The sequence below is a fragment of the Lithobates pipiens genome, unplaced genomic scaffold, assembly GCF_037356315.1.
Source record: "Lithobates pipiens isolate NorthernLeopardFrog02 unplaced genomic scaffold, aLitPip1_a1.2 Scaffold_8, whole genome shotgun sequence".
Lineage (NCBI taxonomy): Eukaryota > Metazoa > Chordata > Amphibia > Anura > Ranidae > Lithobates > Lithobates pipiens.
Window position 1 is genome coordinate 454,596,572 of NW_027507903.1, and position 23,806 is coordinate 454,620,377.

At 43.1% G+C, this 23,806-nt stretch overlaps 1 protein-coding gene across 3 annotated transcripts in view; it reads right to left on the reverse strand.

The window, feature by feature from the left end:
* Window positions 1-23,308, reverse strand: part of RNF145 (ring finger protein 145) — a 263,348-nt gene extending 240,040 nt beyond the window's left edge. For 2 of the 3 annotated variants that reach the window (XM_077468425.1, XM_077468422.1), the window contains exon 1: window positions 23,053-23,308. The gene's annotated coding sequence lies outside the window, so the exon portion shown is untranslated. The remainder of the gene's footprint in view (window positions 1-23,052) is intronic. The other variant, XM_077468423.1, reaches the window with a different exon arrangement.
* Window positions 23,309-23,806: the final 498 nt, after the last annotated feature.

The following is a 23,806-nucleotide window of genomic DNA, read 5'->3' on the forward strand; positions in this document are numbered from 1 at the left end:
AATTTTAAAGCATGATATGGTCATTTTCTATTTACTCGGCATTACATCTTTCACATTATACAAAAAAAAAAAAAAAAAACTGGGGAAACTATTGCGTTTTGTTTTTTTAACTCATTAAAAGTTTTTTTTTTAATAAAGAGATCTGTTTAAAAGACTACTGCGCAAATACAAATACTATGTGGCATAAAATATTGTAATAATTGCCATTTTATTCTCTAGGATCTCTGCTAAATAATATCCAATGTTTGGGGGTTCTAGGCAATTGTCTAAAAAAAAAAAAACTGCTAAATTTAAACCTGTAAACAAAAAGTTCCAAAAAGGGCCTGGTCAGCAAGTGGTTAACTTCATGCATTGAATGGATGAAGTTAAAAACCCTTCTGCCTTTAGAACCATTTTAAGTATTCAAGAAAAGGGTTAAATAGCACCCCTAGTGCAACAAACTGTATGATATGCAAAATTACACTTTACTGCAGTGTTGTTTTTTTTAGCACATCATCAGAAAAGTAAATTCTATCACAAGTTAATAGATACCTTCAGTTCACCTTTAATAATGTAAGAAAATCAGAAACAGGACACACGCTGCCAACTCAGCGATTATGTAATGCTAAAAAATTATATAGTATATAGCCCTCGTGAATCTATTGTCCAATATATACCATATTGACAGCGCTAAAACAACAAAACAATCATTCTTAAGAGGGTAGAAGCCCCATGGTTTACAACAAAAACCACAGTAATGTCCTTAAAAAGTCCCACACATCTGAGGATGGGATTTTAGTTGAAACACCAAAATGATGGAAAACAGAAAGAAAAGTCCATCTCCAAGAAAAGACCACCAGTGCAGAAAGAGCTTGTTAGCCGGTGACACCCCTTATGGTAAAGCACTCACCAGAACCCAATGGGTTAACAGGCACCTCTTTATAAATAGTCTTTCACTGGTATTCCTCTGTACCCAATTCCTGTGTCCTCATAGATTTTTCGGATTTAATACTTCACTCCCAGCAGCAAGTTCACATATAGAAAACAGCAAAAAGAGGTTCCATAGTGCAAACTGCTTTATTCTTTAAAAAATTTGTGCGCATATACACCATACGTACATAATCAATAAAAATTCATTCACAGAGATGTAACCACTAGAACAACCGGATTTGTCTCACCGCGGCTCCGGGCGTCTTAGATCGAATGCAGGCTCGGCTTCCACGGCGGGTCCCGGGCAATCGTACAAATCGACCGCTCTGTAGTTACGAATAGCTGCTTGGTCACGCCCATACGCGTTTCGTCATCACGTCTTCATCTGTGGGCGTGGCCAAGCAGTGCAGCTAATCCGATTAAATATGAATAGGGGCGGAGAGGTGGCTCATGGGCATTCCCACGTCCAGCCCCCTAGACACACTCACTCCCACCCAATGCGGAAATGAAAAGGCCACGTCGTGCAAGCCATCGCCATGACAACATGCCTAAATGTACACTGTTCGCAAAAAAACTTTCGTTTCTCACGAGTACGTCCCTGTGGGTAAAATTTGTTCACACAAACCTTCGTTTCTCATGAGAACAGTATTAATTCATTAAATCACCGAACAGCATACATTAAGTGAGCAGGTTATCTCATTATTCCAGGAAATCACCATTATCATACTAAAATAATAATATAATAATAAATTTACATCATTATTACCTAAAATACCCATTATCATACCAAAATAATAAATATTGTCAATATTGCAGGTATCCATCTTAGAAAAATGCATTGAGATAAAAGGCACATATATCTCAAATCTATATATACCACCAATATGTATGCAGAGCAAAATGCATTACATTCAATAAAATATTAAATAATTCTCCACACTATCTTAATCAATAGTCTTGTCTGATAGATTAATAAAAAATGATAAGATAAAATAAAACCCGAATGTTGAGTACCAGCAAAGCTAGAAAATGCAGACCTCTTGGTCTACTCGACTGCAAAAGTAGGTGTCCCAAAAAATAGAATAGAATAGAACCGACCTATACTCTTTTTTGTATACATGTATGCTGTGTTCACATAAAAAAATATATTAATAAAACAAGGCTAAATATGTTATGCAGAAACTGTTCTAAAATATATTAAGCTCAAATCCTCCTCAATATTTCCCCAGTGTACTGCAATAAAAACTTAGTAGTCACTAATGAAACAGTTAACATCCACCTCTATATTTAAACCGTAGGGACTCAAAGTGTTCATACGGAACAGCCACTCGGTCTCACGTTTAGATATTTCCCGGACTAAATTACTGCCCTTCCAATTCGGAAAGACCCTATCTACACCCCAAAACTTAAGACCTGTTGGGTCCCTGTCGTGTTTAAGTCTGAAATGTAGGGAAACACTATGGTCCTTATAGCCAATGGAAATATTGTAAATATGTTCTGCCACCCTAGTACATAATTTCCTTTTTGTTCGTCCTACATACATCAGCCCACACGGGCACTGAAGTACATATACTACATGTGTGGTCACACATGTGATAAATTGATCGATCTTAAAATTTTGTCCATTACCAGTGGAGGTGAATTGATCAATCCCCCGAATGTGATTGTGAACAGATTTACAGGCTTTGCACCTTCGACAGGCAAAAAAGCCAGCTCGATCCCAGAACATAAGAGGCCTGGAGGGTGGATCCAAAACCTTTTTGACAATTTTATCCCCAAAAGAGAAATTACGTCTGTAAATAAATCTAGGGTTCTCAGGAATTACTCCCTTGAGCGTCCTATCTAATTTGAGGATGTCCCAGTGTTTTCGGATAATCCCCTCTACCTCCTTGTATTGGCCATGGAGGGTGCTAATGAAACCCCATTCATGAGTACTACACATTATCCTTTCTTTCCGTTGTAAACATTGCTCCTGGGGTACACGTAGCACCTGTTGCAATTCCTGATCCAGCATGTCAAAGGAGTAACCCTTTTCCACAAATTTATCCCTGACTAAAGATGCCTGTGTCAAATAATCATCATCAAAGGTACAATTTCTTCTAACACGAAGAAACTGACCTTTCGGTATCCCACGTAGCCAAAGCGGATGATGTCCACTATGAATAGGAATAAAACTATTTCTGTCCGTTGGCTTAAAAAACACTTTTGTGGACAAATTAGTCATTTCTCTCATTACAGTTACATCCAGAAAGTGGATTGACTTTTTATTCCAACTGAAGTCTAATTTTATATTGTTATTATTGTTGTTCAAACCATCAGAAAAGTCCTTCAGAGATTCCTCCGTGCCTTGCCAGATGAAAAACATATCATCTATATACCTATGATAGAAAAGTAATTCCCTTCTCCGGTTCGCAAAAATCCGTATATCCTCCCAATGGCTCATAAATAAATTCGCCAAACTCGGCGCAAATTTTGAACCCATCGCTACCCCTTTCTTTTGGTTATAAAATTTACCATCATACCAAAAGTAGTTGTGCGACAGGCAAAATTCCAGAGCCATTCGCAAAAACTTTTTTTGTATGTAAGGCAGGTCGTCCCTCTGAGAGAATGCCCAATTGAGAGCCAACAGGGCATCCTCGTGCTGTATAATCGTATAGAGAGACGACACATCTGCTGTTACTAAAAAGATTTCAGCGTCTCCAGGAAACTCCACACCACGCAACAAACCTAAAAAGCTTGTGGTGTCCTTTAAATAGGCACGTGTAGTGACCACACTCATCTGCAAGAAATGGTCTAAATATTGACCAATCCTAGCAGTCACTGATTTTATTCCGTTAACGATTGGCCTAGCCGGGGGTTCCGTCTGACCCTTATGGATCTTAGGTAACGTGTAAATATTGGGAATTCTATTATAACTAGGTACCAAAAATAACCGTTCCTTTTTTGTTAGGACCCGCATATAATATCCAAAATCCACCAAATTGCCCAAATCCTCACGATACGATTTCGTAGGGTCTCTATCTAGTAGAGTATATGTTGTTTGATCTGACAACATATCGCATAGCTGAGTGTGGTAATACTGCTTATCCAACAGTACCACACCTCCCCCTTTATCTGCTGGTCGGACAATAATATCCTTTCTTTCCTCTAGGGCTTTAATCCCTTCTTTAATATATATAGGACAAGGATTTTTCTTTAGTGGAAGGGCATCTAAATCCCTAAGGACTGATTGTTTAAACACCTCCACTTGGTGGTTGGAAGGTAGTGGTGGATTAAATAATGACTTATTCCGGAGATTGCTGTTCACGCCAATTATTCCATTATCCCTATTATTCGTTATCATACTGCTATTAGAAAGCATATATTTCTTAATATTGATCTTCCGTACGTATTTCTGTACTTCAATATAGACATTAAATTTATTCATAAGAAGGGCATGAGACCAAGAGTCACAATAAGAGACCGAAGTGCTATAAAATAAACATTGCTGGATAGCAATGATTTTAAACATTTTTTTTTGAACGGACGCATCCTTACACAATTAGAGTCAGTAATACACTAGCTATTGTATGAGCAAACACAGGTACAGTCCATCCGGAATTTTTTTTTTCTCATTGTGGTACACAAGTGTCCTTTTTAAAAGACAGATTATGTAAAGCTAAGTGTATTTAGTACTCAGGGTTTACGTTAGTAGAGTAGTTTGTTCTACAAATACATGTCTCTCTGCGTTAGCAACATCACTGCTTTTCTTTTGTACTGGTATATTAAAAAGAGCAATGATGTTTTACAGGTTGGGCTCTAGATCAGACTGGACCCGTCTCTAGGACTTTCCCCTTAGTTTTGACTGGCATAGGTCTGGGTTTGACCCTCAAACAGTTCTTGCTGTGACCCCAATCAGGGTGATCTCTTCCCTGTCAATGCCCTTGTGCGATAGTCAAGGCTCAGCCAAACGTATTGGTTTTCTCTCACTGAAATGCATAGCGGATTACTAATACCCCTTTTGGAATTACCACTGGATAAAAAGGAGAACGCTCTACTTAGGCCATGCTCATAAAATTTGAAGCTTGCTTCCAAAGTTGTAGGCCCCTGAATAATTAAAAACCAAAATGATTACACAAATTATATTTTCCCTGGAATACCTTGTAATTACGACTTTCATGTCTCTCTTCAGAGAGGATTAATGAAAGGTTTGGAGAAAGGGACAAATCAACCACACCTCCCTTTCTCACACAATATGTAGCCACATCTTAAAATTAAAAAATAAAGTTCACTCTGAAAAGTGTCCTAAAGTGAACTAAATTATATATTTAAAGATCAGAAGCCAAGTATGTCTGGTTTTAGCAGCATGTCCAAGACAATGTTACTCTGAAGGAGACCTGCAATGAGAGAAATGTGCAGACCAGTCAGTCATTCTCAGCCAGGGTTTTATTGAGCTCCTCCAGGAGTTGCTAGAAGCTACCTAAAGTAGTTGTAAAGGCTTACTTTTTTTTTTTAGCTTCATACATTCTATGCATGAAGTTAAAAAAACCTGCATTTAGCCCCAGCCCCACTAATATTTACCTGAGCCCAATCTCGATCCAGTGATGTGCACAAGAGCCACTGCTCTCCCATCTCATTGGCTGAGACCGCAGAGGTAGCCACTGGCTCCTGCTACTGTCAATCACAGCTAGTGAGCCATTATGGAAAGTAGGGAGGGCCAAGCCACGCTTTATGTGTGTATGGAGACACAGCAGCTGCTCGGGAGCAAGTCTGCTTGGATGCCTCAATTGCAAGCTACTTGCTGTGGGGGCACTCAGCAAGAGAGGGGAGCCAGGAGAGCCAGCCAGGGAGTCAAAAAGGAGGATTAACCTCCCATCTGATGGTGCCTGAATATTTCCGAATCCAAGACTACTTGACAGAGCCAGACATATATGACACCAATGATCTTTTGAGGTCTCTGTAAGGGGGGACCACAAATCCTTTTTCAAATCAACACCTGATAAATTAAAGTGATAAAAAATATTATATATAATAATATACTTTACAAATAACAAACATGTTATACTTACCTCCTTTGTGCAGTTGGTTTTGCACAGAGCAGCCCAGATTTACATCTTATCGGGTGCCTCTTCGGCTCTCCTGACCCCTCCCTCCCGTCAAGTGCTCCCACAGCAAGCAGCTTGCTATAGGGCAGTGAAGGCAAACCTTGGCACCCCAGATGTTTTGGAACTACATTTCCCATGATGCTCATGCCCTCTGCAGTGTAGTGGAGCATCATGGGAAATGTAGTTCCAAAACATCTGGGGTGCCAAGGTTCGCCATCACTGCTATAGGGGCACCCGAGCCGAGCAGCAGCTCCGTGTGTCCTTTCAGACATGGAGCTGCCATTCGGCCCCACCCTCTCTCTTCCCTGATTGGCTAATTTTGATTGGCTCTCACGGGATCCAATGGCACCACTGCTGTGTCTTAGTCAATCAGGGGGAGAGCCTTAGAAGGCCGAGGGACTCATGGACATCTCTGGACAGAGATGGGGCTCAGGTGTTAGGGGGTGCTGCTGCACACAGAAGACTTTTTATCTTAATGCACTGAATACATGAAGATAAAAAAAACTTCCGTCTTTACAATCACTTTAATTTAAAGCAGAGGTTCTCCAATCCCTGAAAACTATTTCAAGAGTTCATCTGTTGCCTGTCACTTTCAGAAATTGCTAGTTGCACGACTTATCATACTGGTCATCTAGTACCAATACTTTCTCATCAAAAGCGTCAGCACAACAGCAATGAATCTAATAAACTTATATGCAGGGGTCTGAACACTATGACAGTAATCCAATACGTTTATGTTAAATATATAGTATACTCATTTAATATATGTTGTTTAATTATTATTCAATGTTTGACAATTTTGTTTTGTTATCGTTTTACTGTATGGTGCCATCCTCCATATGTTTCCTTAGTTCAAATCCCTCTTCCATCATGGCGAATCAGACCTCAGAGACATGTCCTTTTCATGTCAGCCACTAGGGTTCGCCCTCTGGCAAGATGTGCCATTATACATCATGGACGCCATGGGCTTTGCCCACCCATGACATTTCCTGTGTGGTGGTCCCGGTTTGTCTGGAGGGGGGGTGTGGCTCCATAAGGTAGAGGGATGCTATGGGCTAGCTGATCCGGTGGCAACCCACTGCATGAACAGCGTCCGCGTTTGCGTGAATTCCCACTTTGGGGACATGGTCCATATGCGTTTTTTTGGCGCTTGCGGGGCCAAGCCCGGTAGCATCACACACCAAGTATGGCTGCCAGGAGCCCTATACATACAAATAGGGGCTTTCTTTCCCCTGCAGACGGTAAGACCATCTTTACATACACCCATCTCTCTATTACAAATGCAAACAATTGTAAGCTTATGGTTTACTAGGATTCCATCTCTTATCCTAGGGGCTCTTTTGTGTGGATTCAGTGGACATCGATCTAACCCCCTCTGGAAGATATCGCAGACTCTACCCTTAGAGCCCGTTCACACTGAGGCAGCACGACTTGCAGCGTGACTGCCTCAGGTGACCGGGGTCCGACTTTAGCGGCGGCTTGCAAAATGACTTCTGTATAGAAGTCAATGCAAGTCGCCCCAAAAGTCGTACAGGAACCTTTTTCTAAGTCGGAACGACTTGAGTCGCTCCGATTAGAATGGTTCCATTGCATAGAACGGGACGCGACTTGTCAGGCGGCTAAGTCGCCTGACAAGTCGCCCCTGTGTGAACCGGATCTTATACTTACTACAAGGTGAGCTATGAAAGTATCTGCTATCCATTATAATATCTATGCTTCATTGAGAGACACATTGACGGATGCTTTTGCACCATGTGCCCCATAGGACTTTACAACTTCCACCACATCTGCTTTAGACTCTATTTCAGACAGAAATACCGTTAAAGTATTATGTATGTACATACGGACAGACACACACACACACACACACACACACACGCTCATAACTTTACATACCCTGGCAGAATTTATGATTTCTTGGCCATTTTTCAGAGAATATGAATAACACAAAAATAATTCTCACTCGTGGTTAGTGTTTGGCTGAAGCCATTTATTATCAACTGCATTTTTTTTCCTCTTTAAATCATAATGGCAACAGAAACTACCCAAATTATCCTGATCAAAAGTTTACATACCCCAGTTCTTAATACCATGAATTGCCCCCTTTTTACAATGACAGCTTGAAGTTTTTTGTGGATGAGGCTCTGTATCTTCTCAGATGGTAAAGCTGCCCATTCCTCTTGGCAAAAATCCTCCAGTTCCTGTAAATTCTTGGTCTGACTTGCATGAACTGCATGTCTGAGATCTCCCCAGAGTGGCTCAATTATATTGAAGTCAGGAGACTGAGATGACCACTCCAGAACCTTCACCTTATTCTGCTGTAGCCAATGACAAGTCAACTTGGCCTTGTGTTTTGGATCATTGTCATGTTGCAATGTCAAAGTACGCAGCTTCCTGGTTGATGAATGCAAATGTTGCTCCAGTATTTTTTGATAACATACTGCATTCATCTTTCCATCATTTTTGACCAAATTTCCTGCATCTTTGTAGCTCACACATCCCTAAACCATCAGTGAGCCACCTCAGTGTTTCACAGTAGGAATGGTGTACCTTTCATCATAGGCCTTGTTGACTCCTCTCCAAATGTAGCGTTTATGGTTGTGGCTAAAAAGCTACATTTTCTCATCACTCCAAAAGACTTTGTGCCAGAAGGTTTCAGGCTCCTCTCTCTGCTGTTTGGTGTATTGTAAGCAAGATACGTTGTGGCATTTGCGTAGTAATGGCTTTCTTCTTGCGATTCAACCATGCAGCCCATCTTTCTTTGAGTGCCTCCTTACTGTGCATATGGAACCAGCCACACCACATGTTTTCAGAGAGTTCTGTATTTCACCTGAAGTTATTTGTGGGTTTTTCCTTGTATCTCAAACAATTTTCCTGGCAGTTGTGGCTGAAATTTTAGTTGGTCTACCTGACCGTGGTTTGGTTTCAACAGAACCCCTCATATTCCACTTCTTGGTTAGAGTTTGAACACTGGTGATTGGCATTCTCAATTCCTTGGATATCTTTTTATATTCCTTTCCTGTTTTATACAGTTCTACTACCTTTTCCCGCAGATCCTTTGATAATTCTTTTGCTTTCCCCATGACCCAGAATGCAGAAACGTCAGTGCAGCACTGGATGAAGATGCAAGAGTCAGTCAGGAGTCTGAACTTTTATATATACACACACACACTAATTACAAGAAAACGGATCACAGGTGAGGATGGTTACCTTTAATAGCCATTCAAACCACTTTTCACCAGGTTATGTAAACTTCTGATCAGGGCCATTTGGGTAGTTTATGTTGTCACGATTTAAAAAGTGTAAACATGATTGATAATAAATGGCTTCAGCCAAACACTAAGGCTGCTTTCACACTGGGACGGTATTCAGGCGTTACAGCGCTAAAAATAGCGCCTGTGTAGTGCCTGAAAAAAACCGGCCCCTTTCACTCCAGTGTGAAAGCTGGAGGGCATTCACACTGGAGCGGTGCGCTGGCAGGACAGTGAAAAAAGTCCTGCTAGCCGCATCTTTGGAGCGGTGAAGGAGCGGTGTATTCACCACTCCTACCCATTGAAATCAATGGGACAGCGCGGCAATACCGCCGGCATAGCGCCGCTATGCGGGCGGTTTTAACCCTTTTTCGGCCGCTAGCGGGGGTTAAAACCACCCCGCTAGCGCCCGCAGACCGCCGCTAAAACGACGGTAAAGCACCGCTAAAAATAGCGGCACTTTACCGCCGACGGCCGCACCGCCCCAGTGTGAAAGGGGCCTAACAATGAGTGAAAAATGTTTGTGTTATCATTCATATTCTCTGAAAAAGGGCCAAGCAATCAAATTCTGCCAGGGAATATTATATATATTGTGCAAATATTTTATTATATCTTTTCACGCGACAACACTAAAGAAATGACACTTTAGTAGTGAGTGTACAGCTTGTAGAACAGTGTAAATTTGCTATCCCCTCAAAATAACGCAACACACAGCCATTAATGTCTAAACCGCTGGCAACAAAAGTGAGTACACTCCCAAGTGAAAATGTTCAAATTGGGCCAAAAGTGTCAATATTTTGTGTGGCCACCATTATTTTTGAGCACTGCCTTAAAGCGGAGGTCCACCCTAATGTGGACCTTCCGCTCATTGGAATCCTCCCCCCCTTCGGCGCCACAATTGGCACCTTTCAGGGGGGAGGGGGGTGCAGGTACCTGTACAGTACAGGTATCTGCAACCACTTCCGGCATAGCTATCTGCGGAAAGGGGCGTACTTTCCGAAAGTCCCCGCTGCCTGCTGGGAAACACACGGATCCCAGAGACAGCGGGACCATCCTTATTGCACAGCGCGGCTCGCGCATGCGCAGTAGGGAACCGGGAAATGAAGCTGAAAGGCTCCACTTCCTGATTCCCATACCCAAGATGGCGGCGGCAGCACCCGAGAGACGATCGAGAGATCGGCTTCGGGTGCCGACATCGCGGGCGCGCTGGGCGGGCAAGTGTCCTTATTTTAAAAGTCAGCAGCTGCAGTATTTGTAGCTGCTGGCTTTTAAAAAAAAAAAAAAAACACTGCGGAACTCCCGGCGGACTCCCGCTTTAACTCTCTTGGGCATGGAGTTCACCAGAGATTCACATGTTGTAACAAGATGTCCCCTTACCCCCTTCTCACTGTATCCTTGTGGGAAGGCTATGTATGTTTTTAATATGTTGTTCTAAATTAAATAAAATTCAACTTTTATATCCATTTTGTGTATCCCAAGCATTTGTATGGTACCATGAAAGTCCATTGTAGCCTCAACTCAAATTTCTTTATACAGCAATGAAACTAACATTTTTAAAAGAAGCCAGCAATAGGCAACCTCCATTACTTTGGGAAAACTTGCAGATTCCATCTAAACCCTCACAAACACAGCACCAGTGTCTTCAGTGAAAAACACTCCACTAGAATGTTAAGAGCCAAATTCCATTACATCCTTCCATGGCTACAAGTGTTGGGTAATCGCCTACCCATGGCCGTCAGACAACTTCTTGCACATGTAGAGTCACAGGGTTTTGTGAGATTGTTACTATGGATTTATACAGTTATCACACCAAATTCTTTATTTTGTGTGGTTAATTCTACTTTTGCATGTTCACGCCTTACATTCGTTTGTGGTGGTTTGTATTTTGCATTGTATACTAGCTCATTATGAAATACTTACCTTAGAACAATGCCCTGGATCTGCACCAGTACACCGCTCATACGGCTGACATGTTTCCTGGAATTACCTTTAGGCTGGCGGGCTCCCACGCTATGATTAGCCAGAGCTGCGATTATGTCAATGCCACTGGTCACAGCACGGGTCCTGAAGAAATGGCACAAGCAGGCTGTTCCTTCAGTGAGCATGCGCTAATGATGTGGGCGGCAGCGAACCCAGTAAATATCTCCTAAACGGTGCAAGTTTATAAGATATTTACAGTACCTACAGGTAAGCCTTAAAGCGGAGTTCTACCCAAAAATTTAACTTCCGCTTTAAGTAAAGGTGACCCCTTGACATGCCACATATGGCATGTCATTTTTTTGGGGAGGGGGATACCCTCTCTTTAGGGGGTCCCAGCTCCCACTTCCTCCCGGCACACAGCAGCACCGGAAGGGAGATCACCTCTCCCCCTCCCTCTCGGCAATCACCTTTTTGACCGGACTACGAGGAGAAGACTAAAAGTAAGTGTGCACCAACACTACACTGACATGTAGGTACACGAAGGCACACAAACCCCCCCCCCCACAGTGTCACTGATTGCATTGATCATTTCTTTACTGATCACTGCATTCAGTGTCAGTTGTAACAGTAAAAACTGTCAGGGCAGTTAGTGTTAGGTCCAGGGTAGCCCCCCATCACCCCCCAATAAAGATTTAACCCCCTGATTGCCCCTAGAGTTAACCCTTTCACCCCCTTTTGCCAGTGTCACTAAGCGATCATTTTTCTGATCGCTGCATTAGTGTCGCTACTGTCGATAGGTAGCTATTTTTTTAGGTTCACCGCCAGGTTTTTATATCGCTAGGTACCCCGATATACTACCCAATAATGGTTTTAACCCCCTGATTGCCCCTAGAGTTAACCCTTTCACCCCCTTTTGCCAGTGTCACTAAGCGATCATTTTTCTGATCGCTGCATTAGTGTCGCTACTCTAGTTTGTAGACGCTATAACTTTTGCGCAAACCAAAAAATATACGCTTATTGACATATTTTTTACTAAAGACATGTGGCTGAATACATTTTGCCCTCAATGTATGACTAAAATTTAGTTTATTCGATTTTTCTTATAACAAAAAGAAGAAAATATCTTTTTTTTTCAAAATTTTCGCTCTTTTTCCATTTATATTGCAAAAAATAAAAATCGCAGAGGCAATCAAATACCATCAAAAGAAAGCTCTATTTGTGGGAAGAAAAGGACACAAATTTCGTTTGGGTGCAATATTGCATGACCGCGCAATTACCAGTTAAAGCAGCGCAGTGTGAAATTGGAAAAAGACCTCTGGTCCTTAAGGTGTTTATTGGTCCGGGGCTGTAGTGGTTAAAGTGATTGTAAAGTCTTGTTTTTTTTTTTTTATAAAAATAACAAACATGTTAAACTTGCCTGCTTTGTTGAAGTGGATTTGCACAAAGCCGCCTGGATCCTCCTTCTCGGGTCCCACTCCTGTGATCCAGGCCCCTCCCTCCTGAGTGCCCCCACAGCAAGCAACTTGCTATAGGGGCACCCAAGCTGAGTCACAGCTCCCTGTGTCCAGACACAGAGCTGCGGCCCTGCCCCCTTTCTCTCCTGATTGACTGACTGATAGCAGCAGGAACCAATGGCACCGCTGCTGTGTCTAAGCCAATCAGGAGGGAGACAGCAGAGACATTTGTGGACATCACAGGACAGAGATGGGGCTCCGGTAAGTATTGGGGGGGGGGGGTGATGCCCACAGAAGGCTTTTTATCTTAAAGCAGAGTTGCAGGCTTTTTTTGTTTATTAAAATTCTGCAGCTACAAAAAGTTTAGCTGCTGAATTTTAATAAGCAGACACTTACCTGTTCCATGGCCCAGCGATGTGGCACGCACGGAGTCTCGCTCCTCTCGCCCTCCTCTCTTCGGCGCCTCCATTGAAATTGTGTGCACCTGGCTGTGCCAGCTTGCAGCTTCACAGCCGGCAAAGCTCCGCGCATGCGCGAGTCACTCTGTGCTCTCCCAGTGTACAGGCAATCTTCTGGGATCTGTCACGTGTCCCAAAAGATTGCCGAGAGGGAGGGGCTGCAGAGGAGTCGCCTAGGTAGCCCGTAGACAGAAGCAGGAAGTGGGACAGGAAGTCCCACTCAAAAGTAAGCACCCACCCCCCAAAAAAATAATAATAATTACACACCAAATGTGGCATGTAAGGGGGCGAGGAGTGCTTAAAGTGGAAGTTCCACTTTTGGGTGGAACTCCGTTTAAATGCTTGGAATGCATCAAGATAAAAAACCTTTTAACTTTAACTCCTTTAAAAGTGGTTGTAAACTCCTACCAATTATTTTTACCTATAGGTAAGCCTACAATAAGGCTTACCTATAGAGACTGTAAATATCTCCTAAACATGCACCATCATCGCTGAAAGCGCTCTGAGGGAACGGCCACTCGTGCAGTTTCTTCAGAGCCCTGTGCCACGACCGGCGGACCCCGCACGCATGCGCGGGAGTGAGGTGACAGTGAGTTTCACGTAATTAATGTGCTAGTATGCATACTAGCGCATTATATGTCTTTACTTTGCAGGTTCGAAAAAAATGCAGCAGTTTACTTCCACTTTAAAGGGTTGGGTCAAACTATTTACCACTGACAGGAGTGCGAACAATGATCAGCTTTTATTTAATGTGCACCCTGTATCCCAAAAGCTGTAACTGCAGTGCAAGCTGGAGTTTGGCTTCCATGGGTTGGTGATCTAAATCTGCTAGTGAAGCTAGTCCAAACAACAATTGTATATCCCTAAACTGACAACGATGCTTCCAAAAGTGCCCCTGTGCTCTCTCATCCTTTCATCCAGAGTGGAGGCACTGTAAGGGTCCTTGCTCTCCTCTATGGGGAGAACGGATGAAAATGGACCACCTATCAGTTTTAACCCGATCCTCCAGATGGATGGAAAATACAAATCACCATATGTCTGGATTTTATGGACAGGATCGGATATCAGCGGATGTCAACAGACAGGTAACCGCTGACATCCGCCGCTCCATAGAGGTGAATGGAGTGTCCGATCAGGTCCGCCTGAAAAACTGACAGGCGAACCTGATCGGAAAGCCCGTGCGAAAGGGGCCTAATAAAGGAGGCGTAACACTAGCCAGATCGCCAGGTGGAAAAATAGCTGAAGTGCAAAAAAAACGTGAAAATCAATACTGTATTAATTATGAAAAATCACAATTAAATAAATTAGCCTAAAAAAATAACAATTAAATTATATTAGCCTACTACTAAATGAATAGCCAATAGAGTACAAAAATGAAAATGTGCAAAACACCATATTATGTATGGATACAAAATTGTGCAAATAAGCAAAAGATAAAGTGCTAAAATTGTAATGTAATCGTGAAAATTATAGAATTAGCCAAAAAAGTTAAATGTGTATGATGAAAAAATATATAAAAATATACAAACAATAATAATAGAAAGTCCCAAAAAATATTAATGATGGTAAGTGAGAGGTAAAAATATTTCAATGATGTGAAGGCTAACCAAGCCACCAACCACCAGTGTTCCAACAGTGATCCCCTCACCAATCTCACTAAAAGACCTTAAAGCGGAGGTCCACCCTTAAGTGGACCTTCCGCTCATTGGAATCCTCCCCCCCTCCGGCGCCACAATTGGCACCTTTCAGGGGGGAGGGGGGTGCAGGTACCTGTACAGTACAGGTATCTGCACCCACTTCCGGGATAGCTCTCTGCGGAAAGGGGCGTGAATCTACGCCCCTTTTCCTAAAGTCCCCGCTGCCTGCTGGGAAACACACAGATCCAAGAGGCAGCGGGTCCATCCTTATTGCGCAGCGCGACTCGCGCATGCGCAGTAGGGAACCAGGAAATGAAGCCGAAAGGCTCCATTTCCTGATTCCCATACCCAAGATGGCGGCGGCAGCACCCGAGAGACGATCGAGAGATCGGCTTCGGGTGCCGACATCGCGGGCGCGCTGGGCGGGTAAGTGTCCTTATTTTAAAAGTCAGCAGCTGCAGTATTTGTAGCTGCTGGCTTTAAAAAAAAAAAAAAAACGGCGGAACTCCCGGCGGACTCCCGCTTTAACAGCTGGGACCGTGAGCCTTCCAATAGCCTCTGCTATGCTCTTCTGTGTTCAAACAGTCCAATGTATATCTCAACATGGAACACATGATAAAATGAGGAGAAAAAAAGAAATAAAAATTCTTCCCATAGCATACCGCAATTCAGACAGGCATTCATAAAACAGAGTACAAAATCCATTCACATATTCCCACCCGGCACTAAGGAGAACACACTCAGCTCAGTCGGTGGTGGTGCTGTGGTTGTATCACACAATACGGGCTCCAACCACTCAAAAATGCAATACAGTCAGCGTCCCTGTCTCACCCTAGGTCCGTTTCATCTATCGACGTCTTCATGGAGTGGCGGGACCATACAGAGTGGCATTTACTGTACAAAATAAAGTCCGTTGCATGGACCATAGGGTGAGTACATGGATTAAAAACTGGCTACAAGTGCAAGTTCAGAGGGTGGTGATAAATGGGGAGTACTCGGAATGGGGTCCCCCTGGGTTCTGTGCTGGGACCAATCCTATTTCATTTGTTCATAAACGATGTGGAGGATGGGGTAAACAGTTCAATCTCTGTATTCGCGGACAACGCTAAGCAGGGCAATAACTTCTCCTCAGGATGTGGAAACCTTGCAAGAAGACCTGAACAAATTAATGGGGTGGGCAACTGCAAGAAAAATGTAAAATAATGCATTTGGGTGGCAAAAATATGAATGCAATCTATACACTGGGGGGAGAACCTCTGGGGGAATCTAGGATGAAAAAGGACCTGGGGGTCCTAGTAGAGGATAGGCTCAGCAATAGCATGCAAGCTGCTGCTAACAAAGCAAACAGAATATTGGCATGCATTAAAAAAGGGAACAAATCCGACTCTTACCCAGGAGGAGAGGGAAGAATTAGATGCCCCGATAACCATTAGTGAACTTCAACAAGCAGTGGTCGGGATGCCTAATCAAAAGGCCCCAGGACCTGACGGGCTTCTGGTAGAAATATATAAATATTATGGAGAGATGCTGCTTCCAGAGTTGTATAAGACATTAAGAGGTACAGTGGAGAGGGGGAAATTGCCCGTTTCGATGACAGAAGCAACTATTATTGTGATTCCCAAAGCAGAAAAGGACCCATTAGAGGTGGCCTCATACAGGCCAATCTCGTTACTGAACTCGGATGAAAAAATTTTAGCCAAGGTACTATCAAATAGGCTGAATCAATTTATCACAAAGTTAGTACACCCAGATCAAACGGGATTTATTCTGGGAAGATCTACCAGTATGAATATTAGAAGGACTTTTTTTAAACATGCAGATACCCTCAGAGAATATGGGGACAAGAGCCATAATGTCCTTGGATGTAACAAAGGCTTTTGATAGCCTAGAGTGGAAGTATCTTTGGCGTGTGCTGGAGAAAATAGGACTCGGCCCCTCCTTTATTGGATGGGTCAAAATGATGTACAATGCCCCTAGTGCCAGGTACTCTGAAAAGATTGAAATGAGCAGAGGGACAAGGCAAGGCTGCCCATTGTCTCCTCTGCTCTTTGCATTAGCTATAGAGCCTTTGGCAATAGCTATTAGGGCAAACCCGGGGATAAAAGGATTTCAAAGGAAGGGGGAGAGACAGGAAAAGATCGCTTTATATGCGGATGATGTCCTCCTCTTTTTGGGGGACACTGGTCCGTCTCTGGAGCAGGCAGTCAGTCTAGTAGAAGGTTGAGCTGCTCCAGGTCAACCCCCTGGATGCTGCGGTTGCGCCGGGGGGGCCACAGGTGAGCGTGGTAGATACTATGAAATATCTTGGTATATATTTGACAGTAAACCCTGACCAGTACATCAATAAAAATTTAATGCCACTTCTAAATAAATTTAAGCGAAAGTGTGACGTCTGGAGCAGGCTTCTGTTATCGGTGATGGGTCGTTGTAGCTTGATTAAGATGATATGGATGCCCCAATTGCTATACGTCCTACATAATGCACCGGTATGGATATGCAAAAAGTGGTTTAAAAAGCTTGAAACCCTCTTCCGGGAGCTTATCTGGAGGAAGGGTACAGCTCGGATCCGGCTCCAGACGTTGCAGTTACCAATAGACAGAGGGGGCCTGGCGGTGCCACATCCCAGGAACTATTAACTGGCGGCGCAGCTGCAGCATCTGGCGGGTTGTGACTCGGGACAGGGAAGAAATCTAAAAGTAGGGATCAGGATGATAGGAGCCCCACATGAATCTATAGCTGAGGTCTTGGAGGCAGACTCCTTTCAGTATAATAACTCTGTAACTAAGATGGTGGGTAAAGTATGGAAAACGGTGAAACTAATAATGGGATACACAGGGTTGCCAGAATTTACACCTCTCTGGGACAATAAAAATTTACCGGAATTACTTGCAATTGGCAAGGTTAAAATTTGGGAAAGGCACGGCATAACTAAATTGATCCAACTTTATGATGGTGATGTCTTAAGGACATTTCTGGATCTAAAAAAGGATTATGATATACCACAACAATCATTCTTTAGATATTTACAGTTAAACACGCTTTAGCAGCACAGTTTGGGGTACATATGCCATTGTGGGATAAAACACCTCTACTCTGGAAGGTACTTACAATGGATAAGGTCAGTGGGTGTATATCAGTAGTTTATAATCAGCTATGTATGAACTTTAACCAGGAAATTGATCACCCGAACCTAAAGAGGAAGTGGGAAGAGGATATGGGGGAAATATCAGATGCGCAGTGGAGGAGAATAATGGAGTTGGGGCCGGTGACATCGGTTTCCCCCTCACAAAAAATCTCACAACTGATGTTAGTACACAGGGCTTATTACACACCTAAGAGATTATATTTGTTTGGTAGGAAAACCGATGACAGTTGCCCTAGATGCCGGAGACAGGGAGATCTTTTGCATATGGTGTGGCGATGTCCAAAGCTGTTTCAGTATTGGAGAGGTGTGGTGGATACTATTAATAAGATCTTTGAGGTAGAACTGGTAATGGATCCGATTCTGTGTGTGCTGGGCTATAAGAGGGAGCTGGGAGAACTAAAAAAGTACTGCGGCGGCAGTGGTACGCTGCTTATTTCAAGCGCGTAGATTGATCGCGCAAAGATGGCAAGCTGAGAGGGCCCCCTTGGTGAGTGAATGGACCCAAGTCATTAATGAATTAATATGGAAAGAGAAGACAGTATATGTAAAGAGGGGGAATTTCAGAGAGTGGAAGGAAATATGGAGGCCTTGGATAAATGAGATGGGATACCCTACAGACTAGAAAGGAGTAGGAGAGGGAAATAGCTTAAATTTAAAAAAAAAAAAAAAGACAACGTTGACTCTAACTTGGGCTATTAGTAAATATCTTAAAATTAGGAAAAAGGAGTAGAGGAAAGGCGAAGGAGAGGGAGGGGAAGGGGAGGGGAGGGAAGGGAAGGAGGGAGAAAAAAAAGGTGTGGTAGAAGGGTAATGTTGAAGAGGGAAGGTGGGGGATTGAGTAGGGAGGGGGAGGGGACGGGATAAACCGACGATATACAAGGTAATATGGAATATAGAGGTTAAGAATTATTGTAATGAGATATAGGTGTTATAATAGTGGTTTATTATTGCCTCTGTGCTTTTTCGCTTGAAAGGGAAAGGGAGAGAAAGTGAGAAAGGGAAAAAAAAAAAAAGGAGAAATAAATTAGGATGTTGATGTGCAGTAGATTTTATGATGTTTTGTAAATGTGAAGTAAAATGGAATAAAGAATATTTAAAATAACAATTAAATAAGCCACGATGATGTGGAACCGTGAAGAGACATAAATGAGCTGCAAGGTGAATTAAGTCTCCTGCATAGGATTACTGATGTGGCATTAAAAAAAAAAAAAAAGGGAAAAACAATAATTCTCACACTCTACAAGACTCTGGTCCGGCCACACCTGGAGTATGCTGTCCAGTTCTGGGCACCAGTCCTTAGGAAGGATGTACTGGAAATGGAGCGAGTACAAAGAAGGGCAACAAAGCTGATAAAAGGTCTGGAGGATATTAGTTATGAAGAAAGGTTGGGAGCACTGAACTTATTTTCTCTGGAGAAAAGACCCCGGAGAGGGGATATGATTTAAATTTATAAATACCGTACTGATGACCCCACAATAGAGATACAACTTTTTCACAGAAGGGAGTTTAACAAGACACATGGCCACTCAGAGGTTTAACCTTAAACTACGTAGAGGGTTTTTTTTACTGTAAGAGCGGCAAGGATGTGGAAGTCCCTTCCACAGGCGGTGGTCTCAGAAGATCGATAGTTTTAAAAAAACGATTAGATGAGCACCTTAACGATCACAACATACAGGGATATACAATGTAATACTGACATTTAATCACACATATAGGTTGGACTTGTATCTTTTTTCAACCAAACCTACTATGTAACTTACCAGAGGGGTATCACTCACAATTTTTATATATTTGTGAATTTATTTTCATCAATTTTTTTTTTGGACTTGCACTAATTCTATCATTTTCATGATTACATTGCAATTTTAGCACTTTATCTTTGCTTATTTGCACAATTTTGTATCCATACATAATATGGTGTTTTGCACATTGTTGCATTTTTGCACTCGACTTGCTATTCATTTAGTAGGCTAATATTTAATTGTGATTTTTTCATAATCCATACAGTATTGGGTTTTCACATGTTGTTGCACTTCAGCTATTGAGGTTTTGTTTGTACACTTTTTTCAATTTGTAGTATTTACACAATAAGGTATATAATTATTTACAAGATTACATATATGTTTTAGAATACTGTGAACCTGCACTAATCTCCACTCTCATCCAACCCTTATTGACCTACATCAATATCGATAAAGCTGCAGTTCGTTCCGTTTAGTTGTCACATATAGATTTTTGGCACTGTTAAAATCTTTTTTTTTTTTTTTTAAAGTCATACATGCCCAATTGCTATTGTAAAAAGATGATATTTGTTCTTTTTTTTTTATCCTGTTTGTACTAAGTGTTGAAGTACTGTACTTAAGAAGAGCAGAGTGATGGATGGATGGATGTGTATTTCTGAAGTACTGTTTATAAATGGCTTCAGAAAACAGACACAGGCTCAATGTACAGTGTCAATCTGAGCAGCTCTGTACCACGTGATGGCTAGGATGACCAAACACTGTAGTATTTACATTTGAGAGCCCTCTCCTTACCGTCACAATGAAGGAAAGCGAGGAAATAGTATGTATCAATGAACATTATGTGAATGAAGGGATTAGCAGCATATTTGTGGTTACGCGTTTAAACGGACTGATGGACTTTTTTGCTTTATTTCTTCCCCATTCGTCCTCCTCTTTACCTCTACATCTGACCTTTATGGAGTCTCTAGGTGACATGTACATTAACCCCTTTGCCTTCACCCTGGGTATATGACCTGTACATTTAATGTATCCAGTGCACCAATCTCAAGCTCCATTCTTTAACGGCCTCTTTATTCCTAAAACCCAATGGTTAATATATACCACCAGAAATCTCTTGGTCTCAAAAAGTTATATAAAATTAGTTTGGGTCCAGTATTGCATGACCAAGTCATTTTTATGTAAACTATCACAGCAATGGAAATGGCCTGGTAATAAAGGGGTATGTATGACAGGTCAGTACTCAAGTCATAAGTAGAGAGTAGCAATTATATCATGGGAAGAAGGCTGCTCCATCCCTCATACAATAGACCAGGGATATGTAATTAGTGGACCTCAAGCTGTTGCAAAACTACAAGTCCCATCATGCCTCTGCATCTGGGTGTCATGCTTGTGGCTGTCAGAGTCTTGCGATGCCTCATGGGAATTGTAGTTCTGCAACAGCTGGAGGTCCACTAATTGCATATCCCTGCAATAGACAAAACATATCTCCCATTTGAATAATTTCATGTATCCCTTCAGTATATGTATATTGTAGGAATGGTATAAGATCAGGACGTGAAGTGTCTAAACTAAACCTGCCAACTTTAAACCTGTTGTTCAATAAAAGTTTTTTTTTTTTTTACTTTTTATACCCCAATTTGTAATTGTGTGATTTCTATTGCTGCAACAAAGTCCCCATGGGAGATATCTTTTGGCCGATACTCAAGTCATAAACGAAGTACTGTTAAAAATAGAAAAATCTGACTGATTAGAAAATCGTCATTACTACAAGTACATATTCAGTGCAACAGAAACTTTTAGCTAGTAGCAGATCAGCACACAACCCAGGCAGGTTTTGCAGGATATGATGAAGCGTTTACACTAGTGAAAGATATTCAGCATTCATTGCCAGTGTGCCCGGTCCCATTCATTGGACTGCACATCAATGCTGCTTCACTTTAATAACCCGCAGTACAACTTTCATAAAGAAGTTTGCGGTATCTTCTCAAGTGCACAAGGTATCCCGACAGCCGGGTTAATGATCAGCCATGGCTGCTGATCTACACATAAAAGAATCCGACGTTACTACTCTTTTCCCAGCCTAGGGGCAAATTATCTTGCAAATGACTGCTGGGTTCTAATTTCTACCTCCCTCGTAACTTTTGCAATCTACATATTTTCTCCCTAGTGGGGCAGCATTACCACATCCCATGGGATAAACAACAACACGTCTGAGACGATATGCTTTAATCAGACAGGTAAGAAGAATCTGCATATAGAATAGAAACTGGTCAGCCAAGATATCAGAGTAAATGGGAATTCCAAGTTGTAAAAAATAGGATGGTCAGACTCTAGAAATGAAGGTGAACACAACCGCCATATGAGAAAATAAAGCAGCATTCACCTGACAAAACTGTGATGCTTCAAAAAAATAAATATGGCAAAGCAGGGGTGGGCACTGTGCATATAGCAGAGCTGGGTACTGTGCATATAGCAGAGCTGGGCACTGCCATGCAACAAAGCAGGGATGGGCACTGTGCATATAGCAGAGCTGGGCACTGCCACGCAACAGAGCAGGGGTGGGCACTGTGCATATAGCAGAGCTGGGCACTGCCACGCAACAAAGCAGGGGTGGGCACTGTGCATATAGCAGAGCTGGGCACTGCCACGCAACAAAGCAGGGGTGGGCACTGTGCATATAGCAGAGCTGGGCACTGCCACGCAACAAAGCAGGGGTGGGCACTGTGCATATAGCAGAGCTGGGCACTGCCACGCAACAAAGCAGGGGTGGACACTGTGCATATAGCAGAGCTGGGCACTGCCACTCAACAAAGCAGGGGTGGGCACTGTGCATATAGCAGAGTTGGTCACTGCCAGGCAACAAAGCAGGGGTGGGCACTGTCCATATAGGAGAGCGGAGGTAGGCACTGCCACAAGTGGCAGAGTGGGTGGCCCAATGCCCCATATGGCAGAGCAAGAAGAGGCACTGCCCCATATGGCAAAGTGGAGGTGGGCACTGCCACATATGGCAGAGAAAGGGGGGCTCAATTTTCTATATGGCAAAGCGGAGGTGGGCACGGCCCCATATGGCAAAGCGGAGGTGGGCACGGCCCCATATGGCAAAGCGGAGGTGGGCACGGCCCCATATGGCAAAGCGGAGGTGGGCACGGCCCCATATGGCAAAGCGGAGGTGGGCACGGCCCCATATGGCAAAGCGGAGGTGGGCACGGCCCCATATGGCAAAGCGGAGGTGGGCACGGCCCCGTATGCCAGGGGGCGGGCACACGATGTGACAAATAAAGGTAGGGGGTCATTTAATTCCATTAGTATTGGTGGTGACTGGTGAAGTGTTCCCCTATGTGTCAGGAGGAAGGAGAGGGCACAAGCTATGCCCTGGCACTGGCCCCTCTCAGTGACACCATACAGGAAGGCGCTATCTCTGCTAACACCCACCCGTGTATATCATTCTTTACCTGTCCGTGTCTCCTCAGTGTCTCCAGGAATCCATTCTCCAGGCCCACCGGCCCTGCTTCCTCACACAGCACCGAGCACGGCCTCCACCGCCCACCTCTCGCTGTCCGTACACCCGTCTGCAGACAGATACTCCCCTCACGGATTTCCGGCCCACACAAACCCTTACCGGCCGTTTACGCAGCGAACACACACACACACAGTCTGCAATCCGCCCACAACAACAAACAGTAGCAATACTGCGCCTGCGCATCCGGGCCGCCCTGACAGCTCCGCCCACACCCTGGCAGACCGGAGAGAGCACTACGCATGCGGTAGGGCCGAAACTAGGCTGCGCATGCGCAGAACGCGACATGATGTAGCTATAGAGGGTACTCGAGTTCATTCGAAGTCCTGCTGGATTTTAGTGTAGCGTTTCCGCACGTTGCCTTTCCCTTTCCTGCCCTCACATCTGTCAGTGTTACACGGGATTTTTTTTTTCCAGATTTGGATGGAATTTTTAGTAGATTTTGGACTGCATTTGTATTTACCAGTTTTACAGTGTATTTTAATCAGATTTTTTTTATATTCCAAAATTTGTAAAGCGAATGTTAACTCAGTTTTCTAAAAAAAGAATGAAATATATGCCTGCAGTATATTCTCCAAAACATCCAGTCCATTTACATGGTTGTGTTCTAACACACGCAGTGCGACGTGCTAAAACACACGCGTCCAACATCCCATGCCAGGCATGCATTTAAAAAAAGGCAATTTGTT